Here is a 14,506-nt window from a genome sequence, read left to right as displayed (position 1 = left end):
ATATTACCCTGTAAAGTGATGTGTTTATCTGCAGACCCATTAAAGTAATGTAGTTCTCTAAACTTTCGATTGACAACAACAATGTTGAACGATAATTAAATGCAACCAGCCACCCTGTCTTGATGTGACATCCCATCTATTGATGAGATAACCTAATAAGTGATGTATTTCACTACAGTTTGTATGCTTGTCACGATTTCAAAGTTTGCATGTTTTTTTCTCATTTATGCTCCTGTTATTTAACTAAATTGACACTCGTTATTTACTGAAATGAATTACTAGGGTAGTTTTGATACAACTCATCTACAACACCTAATATTTGAGTATCTCTGGACTACTATCTTTTACTTTCTCATCTCATAATGAATTTCACTAATTAATTGTAAACCTCCCTTTTCGTAGGATTTTCCATACACTAATATTTCTTCGCTCTGTCAATAATAATGAAGGGAAATTGTCTCTTAAACTATTAATATTATGTTATAAGACAAAAATGAATATTTCCATTAAAACACAGGCTATCCTTGCGTTATAATTTAAAATATTTTAGCCGTATAGTGATAAAATTTCTAATATAACAGTACTTAATTTTTCATATGTTCAGTTTAATATCCCTGTGTTTTACTTACCTTGGTTTAATCTCACTTTGAGGAGGGTTAGAAGTTGGTTTTTGTAGACAACACCTGTGTCTAGAGTGTTACTTTCTCTCTCTGACAGTAATTGTAATACAATGTAACGTTGACTCGTGTAGTTGTTGTAATAACATAAAAATAACATTTTCAAACCATGTTTACCCTCATATAATTAACAAGCTGTATTTTGATACAAATTATTATAATTATTTCACCTTGTGGAACCTATAGAAGAACTAAAAATAAAAATATTTACAATTAATTGTTTTATATTGTTGTTATATCTCTTACTGCTAAAAAGTGTTTATTGTTCTGTGCATTGTATTTTATATCCTATAGATTCTTCTTAGTTCTTATTTTTCAAATTGTATATTACGTTTTTACTGTATCCAAAATGTAATAATTATAATATTTGGACGTATTATGGGCATTATATTAGTTTTCAGCAGCTATGCATCATTCAGATGGATAAAAAGTCATAAGAATTTGAGTAGGGCTATTAATAGAATATTGGATCACTTATTTAGAGACATACCATAAAAAATACACGCCCAACGACTCGATCATTCCTTTAAGTGTGTTAACCACATTGTGCTAAGGTTTTTGCATACAATTTGACTATTTTAAGCGTAGTTTTACTTTTGATCAATTTCTGCGAATAGTTCACAGTGTAAAATTACCATAGTAAACTCACATGTTGAACAGAGACATCAAGACCTCAATGTTAGTCATGTGGACATGTAACAACCCTTACAAGATAGAACATGCACAATCACCATTACACAACGGTTGACATACAAGGGGTGTTCTTGACATTACACTAGATCTAAACGTCAAATCATTCAGAGACATAAACGTCAAAGTTTATTTGAGACATTATTAATGACAGAAGAAAATTGTATTCACTGGTCTTATGACTACCTATGATCAGTGTAAAGTGTAACAATATTTCATTAAAAAATGTTAAATATTATTGACTGATAAAATTGTGCTTGTAGCGTACAGATAAATATGTTTTTGTAACTTCTTAAAAGGACTTATTACGTGTTGTTAAAACTAGACAAAAAAATATTTATTAAAATATCGAATAATTATAGTTCAATTTTAATGAATAGGAAATTGCATTAGCCAAAGGAGAGAATAATTTTACTCATTCTTCTCTTAACGGTTAGGTGTTAAAGTACAATAGGCTCAGTGGTATTAGATACCTCATAATATAATAGTATATTTCATCCCTAGGGCCTTAAATAACAATTTTTGACCCAAGGTTAAGTTTTGCGATCGAGCCGAGGTCACTTTTTGCCCGTGTGGTGCTATATTTTTCGTCATATTGCATCATTAATCAACAAACAAAGCTAGATAACTAAATAACTTGTATTATTTATAACGACTTCCAATTCTCAAAACATCAATAAATTCCAGTACTAAGTTTTCAATTCTGCTAATGCAAATAAGCAGCTGTTTAGTAAGTGATTTAATCATTTCGTCTATTACGATTGTGTTATAGTACATTATACCATTGATATGTCGAGCAATTGACAACAATAGATCAAAACCTTACATCAATCGATAATTAATGTTTATCAATTGATTGCCACAATCGAAATTTACAACTGTTTAAAACAGCTGATATTTACTACCTAGGGACTAAAAATGATTTTTACTCCCTAGAGAGTAAAAATATTACTTTGGATCCGCAACACATGCATTATAAACGGCGGTTTTTGCTGCAGTATGACAAAAAATGTTTTACTTATATAAACATATCATTTTATCACAATTTTATCACCTATTTATTTTATCACATATTTCACCAAGTTTCACTTATTACACTCTCTCTTAGCAATACGGTTTACATGTCGTATGTGGTTTTAGACTAAAATAATAATAAGCCCAAGACTAGTTGATATCAAAGGATGAATTTGTAATCAAGTTACCTCAGGGTTTAAAACAGCTGATGATCTCAGCTCCTCTTTATATTAAACTCTGCTCTGTGTGAAAATGTTATCTTTGTCACGTTTAGAATATTAAATAACAACTTATGAATTTACCACAAAAATAGTTTGAATATTAATAGGTTTCGTTAAAGGTTTCTGTATCTTTATAATATCCTTCCTTAAAGATTCATATCATCCTTGGCTCTACAATCAACGTCATAATGTCACAGTTTATGATGTAACTTGACGTAAACATGACATTTATATGACGTAAAGGTTTATTATTATTGCCACGCAGGAAAATATATAGGACGTGAAAACATCACAAGAAAATGTATGTTTGTAATCAACGTCATAACGTTACAGTTGATGACGTCACGTAGGTCGACGGGCTTGTCTTATCTTGTCTCTGTTCTGCATGGTAAAGAGATGAGATACGAGTAAGGGAGGTTTACTACCCTCTATCTGTGAGGTATATCACTCTGTATCTCTTACTTGTGTATACATTTATTGCTTCAGGTGTTTTATAGATCTTAATAATATACAGTGTAAGCAATTTAACTTCTTTGCTAAGATATACCACATGAAAGAGTAAAAGGTAATTATGTCGACCTCCAGTCAACCCTCTAAAAATATGTTTTTATTTTTAAACTGTTAGTTTTTTAGCGCTGATTCGAAAAATGATAGTCATTTTTCGGAAAAGAACCATTTTCCCGGAAAAGCTGAAAACAACCAATAGTTTAAAATATAAATAAAACATATTTTACTGCGTTGACAGGAAGTCGACATAATTACCAAGTAGAATAATGCTGAATTCTAATAAAAACTTACATGGAATAACAGTTAACTGGCCATTATAACTTCTATCCAGCCATTTTCGTATTGTTTACTGTAGGAGACCATAGGATAAAAATAGTTCAAGATTTTTAAGTATTGTAGCCATCAATCAATTTGGTAAGTCGGTGGCTCAGTTGGTAGCTTCACGAAATTTTGGGCCCAAGGCAGAAGTGTCGTGGGTTCGGATCCTGGTCACTGCCACAAACTTTTATCAGTACAGTTCACCTTTGTACTGGACCGGCTCACCCCTTGCTTTGCTGGATACGTTCCACGCACAGATCTGTAGTCTATGTGGACGGGCAAATGCAAGGTTAAAAGAGGCCGCCAACCTCAAAAAAAAAAAAAATATAAATATATATATATATATATTTGGGAAGGGCTAACTTAACATGTAGATGCTTGTCATAACGAATTAATTTTACTTTGGAAATTTTCAAACAAAACAGAAGGAGTTTTACTTGTGTAAACACATTCTATTTAAGATCACAATGAAAATTGTTATGTAAAGAAAAAAGTAGGAGTGATAAGACATTTTAAATACATTGTTCTCGAAATTATTTGTAAATAATAAAGAAAATACTATCGTTATTCATTTATGTAACTATGTATTTGCTTATCGTTACTCAGTTCTCTCTTTGTCCAAGTTTTTCACATGTATACTTTACTCTTATTATTGTTACATTTGACATTCCTTTCATTGTTATTATTATTATGGATTATCTAGTCATAATGAGCACTTTACAACATTGTTTCAACATTGCGTTTTAAATACATTGTTCTCGAAATTATTTGTAAATAATAAAGAAAATACTATCGTCATTCATTTATGTAACTATGTATTTGCTTATCGTTACTCAGTTCTCTCTTTTGTCCAAGTTTTTCACATGTATACTTTACTCTTATTATTGTTACATTTGACATTCCTTTCATTGTTATTAATATTATGGATTATCTAGTCATAATGAGCAATTTACAACTCAATTAAACTGTAAAATTGGTATAAATCCGTTGGCAAATAAATAAATAAATAAATTTAACTTACTTCATCAAATCGCTTGAAAATACTATACAATATTAGGTACCGAACTAAAAATTGTTTTTGGACTCTTCTCTTTTGTTAACTCAAGAAGCTTTGTGATAATGAGGGCAAACCAAGCTGGTTAATATTTTGAGCTCTAAAACCGACCTTAGAGACCCTTTAATTAAACCCCGTTCTTGGGAATATGTTTCTTGCTTCAAATACATAATATGACAAGGCTGTATCGTTAGTAGCATGATTAAAATCTATATTGAAATTAAATTGTAGGATACAAGGGCAAGGATATGCTACAAATAGCATCATTGCATTCGTTTTAACCATTACACACAGTACAGTTATTAGTCGTAAATTTATAAACAGATAAGAAAGAAACTCAACAAATAAAGGAGGAGTTCTGTGGTTACGTTTATGTTTTTTGAAATATTAAACTAAAATTTATCCACGTACAAACAATTATATATAGAGATTTAAATTTAAATATGTTTTACTAGGTCTATTCTATTTATTTCAGGCACCACTTGATCGATTTAACAGATATTAATATTACCTGAACAATTTGTTATAATCCTTTATAAGACCTATTACTTATTTTAAAATCTAATGTACCATAAGGTTATTCAATCAAGATGAGTTAAAAAGGATATAAGTTCAGATTTTAGCCATTTTCTTAATCTTGAGATGTGAAATGCATTTTTAATGTAATATTTTTGTACAAATCCATGTTAAGACTGTGTTGTAATCTAAAGACAGTAAAAATTGTTTTTCTTTAAATATTTCCCATTTTATTTTTCTTCACAATGTTGTCTCCATTATCAGCTCATCTGCCCCGTTGTTGTAAATACAACAATTTTTATTACAGATGCTGGACGAACAAATATTACCTGGTTTTATTTATTACAATTTTCCTTACTTGAATAAATCTACGGGTCTTCTATCAAAGTCATGACGTTACAGTTGATGATGTCACGTAGGTCGTCGGGCTTGTCTTATCTTGTCTCTGTTCTGCATGGTAAAGAGATGAGCTAGGACTAAGGGAGTTTTACTACCATCTATCTGTGGGGTATAACACTCTGTATCTCTTACTTGTCCAGCTTATCTTCGGGTTCTAGAAGGGAAAACAATAATCATAATTAAACTAGAAAATAATGTTTTATGTTGTAAAGAGTTCTTAAGATGTGTTCAATAATCCAAACTGCCACTAAGTCTTCACACTACTTTACCTAACCCAACTTATTGGTATGAAATCTTTTAGAATAACAGTTATGAAACGGCAAGCTTATGTTTAAACAGTGTTTGTTAATTTTTTTAACTTACAATAAGTATGGACCAAATGTTACCTTTTATTACTCGTCTGGTTAAAGAAAAAATTATTTTTGCAAAAAGAAACACATAAATATTCACTCTACTACCAAAATTAAGAAACCAAGTAAGTAACGAACACTCTTTTCTAAGGATTGAATATTTAAGTGTTACGAGCTAATATGTTTATAGCAACTACTGTATATAAATTTAACGACTAAGAGTACAATATCTTTCATTATATATCGAAATGAAATGAAAGAGGTTATACTTAAAATAAATTAAGGGTGCAACTAGGACGAGTTTATCTCAATATTGACAGTTCGTGTTCTTGTAGTCTGTGATTATAAGTGATAACATCACTATGCACGCCATTTCCCAACATCAAGATAACGTGTATACAATGAAGTCTAGGAGGATTATTTTTAAAACTGCTCTAATTTATTTAGTAGCACAAAATAAAATTAGTATCTTCCATAGTATAACATAAAATGATTATTTAAAATAATATGTATTTTAATGTAGCCTAAAAAATATAAAATGGAACTTTTTATTGCAATGTCAAACATTTTCTGAACTTACACCGTAAAAGTAACTGTTCGTTTTAACCTAGTAATGACAATAACATTTAACTTTTGGAAATGTTAGCTGTTTTTAGCTCTTGTAAACATCATTATTGTTGGATGAACATTTTAAATTAGATAGCAATTTTTAAATTAAAAAGTTTATTTTGTTCACCTTCACCACATATTTACGACCGTGTCATGTTAATTTGGTTGAGACAAAGAGATTTTTAGATGTGTAAGCTATGAAACTGTTGCATATCACAGACTTTCAGACTTTTATATTTTTGATAGAGATATAAAGTTACACAAACCTTTTAGAACGCAACAAGATATGAATAGAGTGTTAGCTTACATAAAGTAACTCCCTATGGGAAGCACCAACGTTTAGAATTCTACTGGGAAATTACCACCATCTTTAGTGACATAACGTAGTACTATTACTTACAGAGAAAATAAGTACATAATGTTTTATCGGGAAGATTTGAAAAGTATTGTAAACAAAGAGTTTTTACAATATTCGAATGATTTTTATTATGATAAAAATAGTTTTATGGCTAACGATTTTTTTTACTATAATATTGCAACATTGAGGTTAAAATGCCATTAGTTTTAGTTTGTTGAAACATAAAAGGATTATAAGTTACGAGGATTCAAAACGGTACTGGGTTATGGATATAATTGTATTATTCAGTGTAAATTACAAAATAACCTTTGCTACTCTACACATAACAAACCAGGCATATCCCATGAAATGATTTTTTTTACAATATTCAAGAAGTAAGAAATTAGATTTAAAATGTAAATTCATATGAAACATTCAAATTTATATCTACGATATATTTCTGAAATCACCAGTATATCTATGTAAGTTTAGCAAGTCTATAGAAAGCGTTAATCTTGTCATGCTCTTGGTTTGAGATGAACTAAGTAGCACAGAGGGATTGATAGTAAGCTGTTCAATCCTTTGATGGCTTAATCTGTCTATCAATAGCTTTAAGTTGCATAATGCTTAAAGAAACCCCCTTTTGTGAACTTATTGGTCTGTCTCTAAAGGCTGTATACAAATTTGTTGACATAGACCTTAGATTCTTGAGTTAATTGACTTCAGTGTAGACATATCAACAAGTAATACAGTAGGCATACAATCGTATATATTGGATAACCTCAATTGTGCATATTGTGACTCCGAATATCAAGGATGGGCCTTAAAAAGAGTAGTCTGAACTTATTCATTCTGTCTATAACTAAATAAATAGTTTAAGTTGTACAGCTTTGTGAATTTATGTAGAATGAAAGGTGCGTTCTTAAAATTCCTAGAAATACACTTTATTTTATTTTTGATTATGTAAAAGATATATATTTATAATACAATTTCACATAATAGAGAATAAAGCCGCATTTAAAACTTCAACGGATTACATGTAAAAAAATTAATATATCTTACAAACGTTGCTTTAATACCATAGCTGTGGTTCATGTGGGTAAATTAATTACTGTATTTTATTAATATTTTAACCCAGTAATATGAAATTTAGAGAGATTTTCTTAATTTTAATTTAAACATCTGGATATAAGACATAATTGAAATGCAATATTGATTCAATAGATCATGAAATGGGGTACTCGAAAATATGTCATACGTCCCTCCATTGCTTTACCACCGGTATTTTGTCATTTATTGCATTCCAAACACTAATACGACGATGAATAACAGTACTGAAAGGCTATATTGCTTCCAATATACATTCCACCATTTATATTTACGTCCAGTGTCTGTACGGTTTACATATTAGCAATTTTTCAATTTTGTATTTCTGATGCAAAGTTAACCGTGTTGGGTGTGAAATAATAAAATATTTCAAACATTTCTTAAAATGTGCTTCTTTTGATTATGTTTCTTTGTTGAGGTTTAATTTATTATGCATGTCATTAAGTCTACCAGTATTTTAACTTTAAATTACAATAATAATATTTAAAAAATGTGAATCCAAAAGCGTTATCTTCATTTAAGTTCTATAATAATTATGAAAATTATTTATTATATTTTAAGGAAGTAAACTTTTTGTGTTCATCATTTATTAATCGACTCCTCGTTCTGGTGGGAATTCAAACACTCCAAATGGTTTTTACGTTTATTTGTCCGTGTCTTCTTTGCGTTTCTTACACTCATGTTCTATTAAGGGCTGCTTCTGAATTAGTAAATCAAGTAATAGTTAGTGGTGTTGAATCTATTATAATATACTAAGAATATCTATGATTTTGATATTTTAACGTTTTTGGTACTTTAAAAGACTTTCTGATTTGAAAATTCACGTTGAACTGTGATCAAATCATTGATAAATAGAATAATTCGTAGTAATACCAGTGAATATTCAATAAAAAATAATGAGAGAAAAAACAGTGAGATTGACAGCCAATCAAATTTTGAGTATTTGATTTAGCAAAATAAAACATTAACACCATTTTAATTACTGTAGAAACGCCTTGAATTGCTATTAGATTGTCCAACTAGTCAACGATTTGATTTGTTACTTGAATACTGATTACTAGATTACCAATTAACAAATTGAAACAATGCTTACAGAGTGTATAAAGATTAAACCAGACTATATAAGAATGATTAACATAGGAAGATACGATTTACTATGGGTATCGTGTATGTAGATGAAGTGTATAACTTATATATTTATTGATACTCATGTGATAGTGATTAATATTACAAATGTCATAAACTTTTATTTAATGGATAACTATGTGAAAACTATGAAATGTTTATGGAACAATTAGTACATAAAATTTAAAAGGCAATCAGATACATTTTCATTAGTTAGGTCCTCTAACTTTATATTTAATAACGGAATAAATATTATGGTTTGAAATTGATTTTTACTGGCTGACTAGACAAATGGCAATGGGATTCATCTTTAAAACACTTTCATTAAAATAAATATGTCAATTTCCAGCTATAGGCAAATACAAAGTATACATATTCATATCTTAAACATTATATGAAACGTTTACTTTCTTTCTAACTCTTGCCTTTGCTTGAGTTCCCCTGTAAATCACGTACTCTCGCCCGAGGCTCATAATCAAGTTGCTAAGCTGCTGACGTGGCGCGGACTTGCTGACGACGATGGTTTAAAACCTGTTAACGGTATTTTTCAATAAAATCACCTTTATCGCAGGATCGTGTTATAAGTCAAAATCAAACGTATAAATGCCTTATTCTTGGAATAGACGATAATTATTTGTGAGAACATACATGTCTTATGTATTATAGTTACACAATTCTCATAAGCCAACTTATTGTTTAATGAAGCACATATGATTTAGTTAAAACCTAGTTAACTATAAATCTCTTGAAGTATTTGTAAATCAGCTTTAAACACTAAAATGGTCAATCATGTAAACATCAGTAATTTTATATTTTGAAATAGGATATTAATCCAAACTGTATATCTCTTAATAAAGTTTTTTACTAAGTGATTGTAGTTCTATGCTACATTATTGCTATTTTTTCTGATAATTTAACAACATAAAATTTGTGTTTTATGCTAACTAGAAAATTACTTTAGGCATACATCTTGACTTATACTTTTTACTGTAACCTCAGTCTGTATAATCTCCAAGGAAGAAAATAGGCAAAACTAAATTACTCACAAATATTAAATATACAAATCATATGAATGAAATTAGTTTTTTGTCATCCCAGTAGAAATATGTAAAGAGCTTTAGGCTCTATCCCAATAAAATCAATATAATTTAGGTCAATTACATGTTCTCAATGACATATTGTGTACTTTTGACTAATTTATGTATTAAGTGTAGTCAAGAACTGAAATGTCTCTATCAATCTTGATCTCTTATAAACTTTATTGACACATGACAGGTCAATGTGAGATAATGTACCGTACGTATATCTGACACATAGAAACAAATGAAGTGTTCACCAAGAACTGAGTTGTCTCTATCAATCTTCATCTTTGATACAGTTTATTGACACATGACAGGTCAATGTGAGATCATGTATCGTATAATTATATCTGACACATTGAGAAAAATGAGTTGTTCACCAAGAACTGAGTTGTCTCTATCAATCTTTATCTCCAACGAATATATAAAAATACACATGAGACACAAAAGTGATGCAGCGTTAAAACCATTGACAAGTTGTTTAATTTAAACATTTTAAATTGATTATCTTAATAACATACAACATACACCAAACAATTGTTACTGTGTTATGGAACAGATTTCTCAAATACCAATAGGCCAAAATTACCTAATTAGTAACAGCCATATCAACATATTGCTGTCTATATGTAAACTAACTTTGACCAAACTATGCCAATAAGTTTGGTTAGGTCAAGTAGTTTGAAAGCCTTTGCATGTAGTTCCTGGTTATAACTTTGCCAAATAACTTTAACACCGATGATTTGAACATTATTGGTTATCAGACTATATTTAAGGTTAAACTTACATTGTGTTATGTGATGTTGTGTATAATCGTTTAAATGTCTTGTTTAAAATTATGAATTCTAACTTATCCCTTATAAATCCTAAGTGTTACTTGGAATACGATTATAAAATAATCTGCTGGTAAATTGGTGTCCATAATCCCATTGCACTTTTGAAATATGAACGGTCCTAAATAACATCTGTTGTTTGGCAAGGTATGTCAGTTCAAAGCCATTTGGGTGGGAATGTAAGCCAGTGGGTGTAATGGTTATGATCTTCCCTGTAGGTGTAACGTCATGCCAAATCGTCTTTGACCTAGTTTCGTGACCAAAACCCACTCTAATCTAGAATTTATGTCAGTATCCTTCTGTGCCAAATGCATTTTTTTTAAAGGTAAATAATTTAAAACTAACTTACAACAAATGCAGATTTAGTCCAGTAGTAAGTATATTTCCAAGAAACATTTTATATTGTACTGAAACTATGAATTCTATTTTCAATTTATAATAATAATATCATTTTAGATTTGCTGCTGATGGTTCATAATGTCAATCACATTGTATTTACAATGTAGTAGCTAGTTTAACTAAATAATGTCTAAACATTTCCCTTGAAGTGAGTAGGGTACAAGAATATCATTTTACAGATAGGTTTTATAAGGGGCAACAGGATATGAACCATGGTATAACTGCCATGAAATTGTTTTGCTACTGACCTAGGCACCGAACTGCTAACATTTATGTAAGTTATTAAAAAAAATATTCAAAAAAATACCAAAACCATAATTACCGTAAAGCTGGGTCTTAGAGCACATCTTCTCCACTCACTAAACTAGTTTTACGTCTTTTAAACCTCAATATTCTACTTTTGAAATTTTTTTTCACCTCATAACCATAAAATACAAGCAATGAAGATATGCAATGCAAGTAGATATACAGAGTGTTCTATTCCACAGATAGATGGTAGTAAACCTCCCTTACTCGTATCTCTTTACCATGCAGAACAGAGACAAGATAAGACAAGCCCGACGACCTACGTGACGTCATCAACTGTAACGTTATGACGTTGATTACAATCTCCAGGTAATTTCTTGTGATGTTTTCACGTCCAATATATTTTTACTGTGTGGAAATGATAAACATGTATGCCATACAAATCTCAAATTTACAGGAAAGTGTTCTAAAGAAACCTAAAAAAACTGTCCTTCAGTTAAAAAATCATGTATCTAAATGCATAAACTGACTTCACCTGGTTTTTAATTCATTACAAATATATCAATATTCTATTCAATCACTATACCTTTCCTCATTGTTAATGTTAAAACAGCAACGCCGTCTAGCTGGATATTTTAAACAGAACAACTACGAGATATAGTATAAGAAATTAATATTATTTTACAAAGCTTTTTTACTGCTTATCTCAAGCTGTTTCTTACGGTTCATTTAGTAAAACTCCGAGATCTACTTTAAATAAGGTAAGCTTCAAACCATTAAAATTTTATTAACCTTTTACTGGATTAAACTAGTGAACTTTCAATATGTAAGTTACCTAACTACTCACTAAATCAGTTTGTTATAAAATACAGTATTGTTAGAATACTTAATACAGTATTGTTATTTTAATGAACCACAATACAATTCACAAGCTGTATCTTAATCATATACCCACATGTGCTGGTTAACAAAGACAGAAGTTGGTTAATTAAGAAACTTCCCTTTCTGTTGGTTTACCCTGCCACCACAATGTGTGTAGCAGGCGTAGAAACAGTTGACAATGGTTGTTACTGATGTGAAAAATGCATTGTATGTAAACTGTTTTGTCAGTTAATAATTGTGAAGTTTAACTATTTAAAATTTTGTTTAGACTTTGCCTACATGTTTTGATCACAATACTTTATGCCATGTAAGAGAACTAACCTAACCTAACCCACCTATTTTTTCCACACATAGGATTTGTGTATTATATTGCTTACAAATAATTAACAACAATGTACAAACACAAAACTAAGCTTAACTATATCATTATAAGAGTGCCCTGAATTCCAAGTAAAATTTAATTTAAGGTTAAGACAAAAAATAATAGGTTAGGTCAAGCAGAACACTAAAATGTGTAAAATTATCAAGCTTTGCACTTTATTAGTGTCTAAGTGAATAGTGTCCTTCGATTAATATTGCTCCTGGACTATAGCACCTGCTAAAAGAGGAGTGCAAAGAGCTACAAAACTAAAATTGTACTTTTACAATCCAGATTAAAACCCTAAGTTTAAACTGGTTGATTATTTTTAAGTATTTTGTTTCCAAAATTGTTTATTCAAACGAAAGTAAAACAGGCTAACCAAATGGTGTTGTGTACATTTTTATTTAGTGTCACACCAGCCGCGTTTTAGTTGGAGTCATGACTGAGTAAACCCACATGTTTTCTGTGGTAAACTGAACAATCTGATAAAACATCACAATACATCACTGTCCAACTGTATTGGACATCTGTTGGTTGGACATGCCAAACTGTATTGTAATTGAGTTCATTAAATTGTAAAATTCGCTTTTTTCAAGCGTTCTGCATTCAACTGTTAAACAACGTAAACCATTTAAATATGTGCCTCAATAATGATGGTTATCAAAACAAATCTTTCCACCTAGCAAATCTTTAACCCTTTAGCGATTATAAATTATAAAATTATTATAAAAAATGATGAAAGTGTTAAAACTCATTAAAAAAATTAAAAAATACTAACTGTCTTTGTCCAATATAAAAAAAACTGCTCTCATTGCAAAAGGAAGTATACCAAATAACGCACATTTAAGCTACAATACAAGAGGAAAAGCCCTAGGAGAATATAGTCGCAACCATATTTTATTTTTAAATAAAAAGCCCACCTGTGCTGGAAGAAGGTTTTTACATTTTTTTCCAAACCGTTTAAAAACCACTGGCAGCATCAAATTTTAAAAAGACTAAAAATTTATCTTATAGAAATAGCTCCTTATTCCATTAAAAAGGGGTTTCCTCAATTTACCTGATTTTATTGCTTGTTTCTAAGTATTGTATAAATTGTAATTTTAGCTTATACTGTTATACAGTTGTGATTATTAACTGTATTTACTGTGTTAGGAATTTGACACTATTCAATGTACAATGTACAATTATTAAATAAAGATATTTAAATGAAAAATGTAATAAAATGGTAAAACCTTACTCAAGTTTCTTAGTAATAAAGAAAGGATGCAAAATTGAAAAAATTACACCAAGCAAAAACCATCACTAATTGACGTTTTGTAACATTTTAGTATTACGTTTTCTATACTACATAATTGCATAGACTTAAGGAGGCTCTGATAAACACCTCACCAAGCAATTTAGTGGAGCTATTATACTTCCTAGAGGCTATAAATTAGTCCAAGACTGTAAACAAGTCTTCTTAGAAGTGTTAATTTGGGAGTAAAGATTCATTGATGTTAACTAGGATACACCCCTTAATGAAATTGCTAATATGTTATAAATGTGTTTATTCAATTAATTAGATATACAATGGGTTTAATGGATTACAACACAAACAAATTGTTTATTAATTCTAAAAACTAGGGTAAGCTTGTTAAATTATGTATTAATTTTATATTGCCGTCTTGATTTAATATTTAATAGAGTGAATTGGTGTATGGATCCACCGACCATTATATTTCTTGATATGACAAGTTTTTTTAATGAAAAACTCCTCCTTACAAACTAAACGTGATTGATACG

Source organism: Macrosteles quadrilineatus, unplaced genomic scaffold, assembly GCF_028750875.1.
Source record: "Macrosteles quadrilineatus isolate MER2022 unplaced genomic scaffold, UCM_ALF_1.0 Scaffold_9__3_contigs__length_116548681, whole genome shotgun sequence".
NCBI lineage: Eukaryota > Metazoa > Arthropoda > Insecta > Hemiptera > Cicadellidae > Macrosteles > Macrosteles quadrilineatus.
This window is presented reverse-complemented; position numbering follows the sequence as displayed.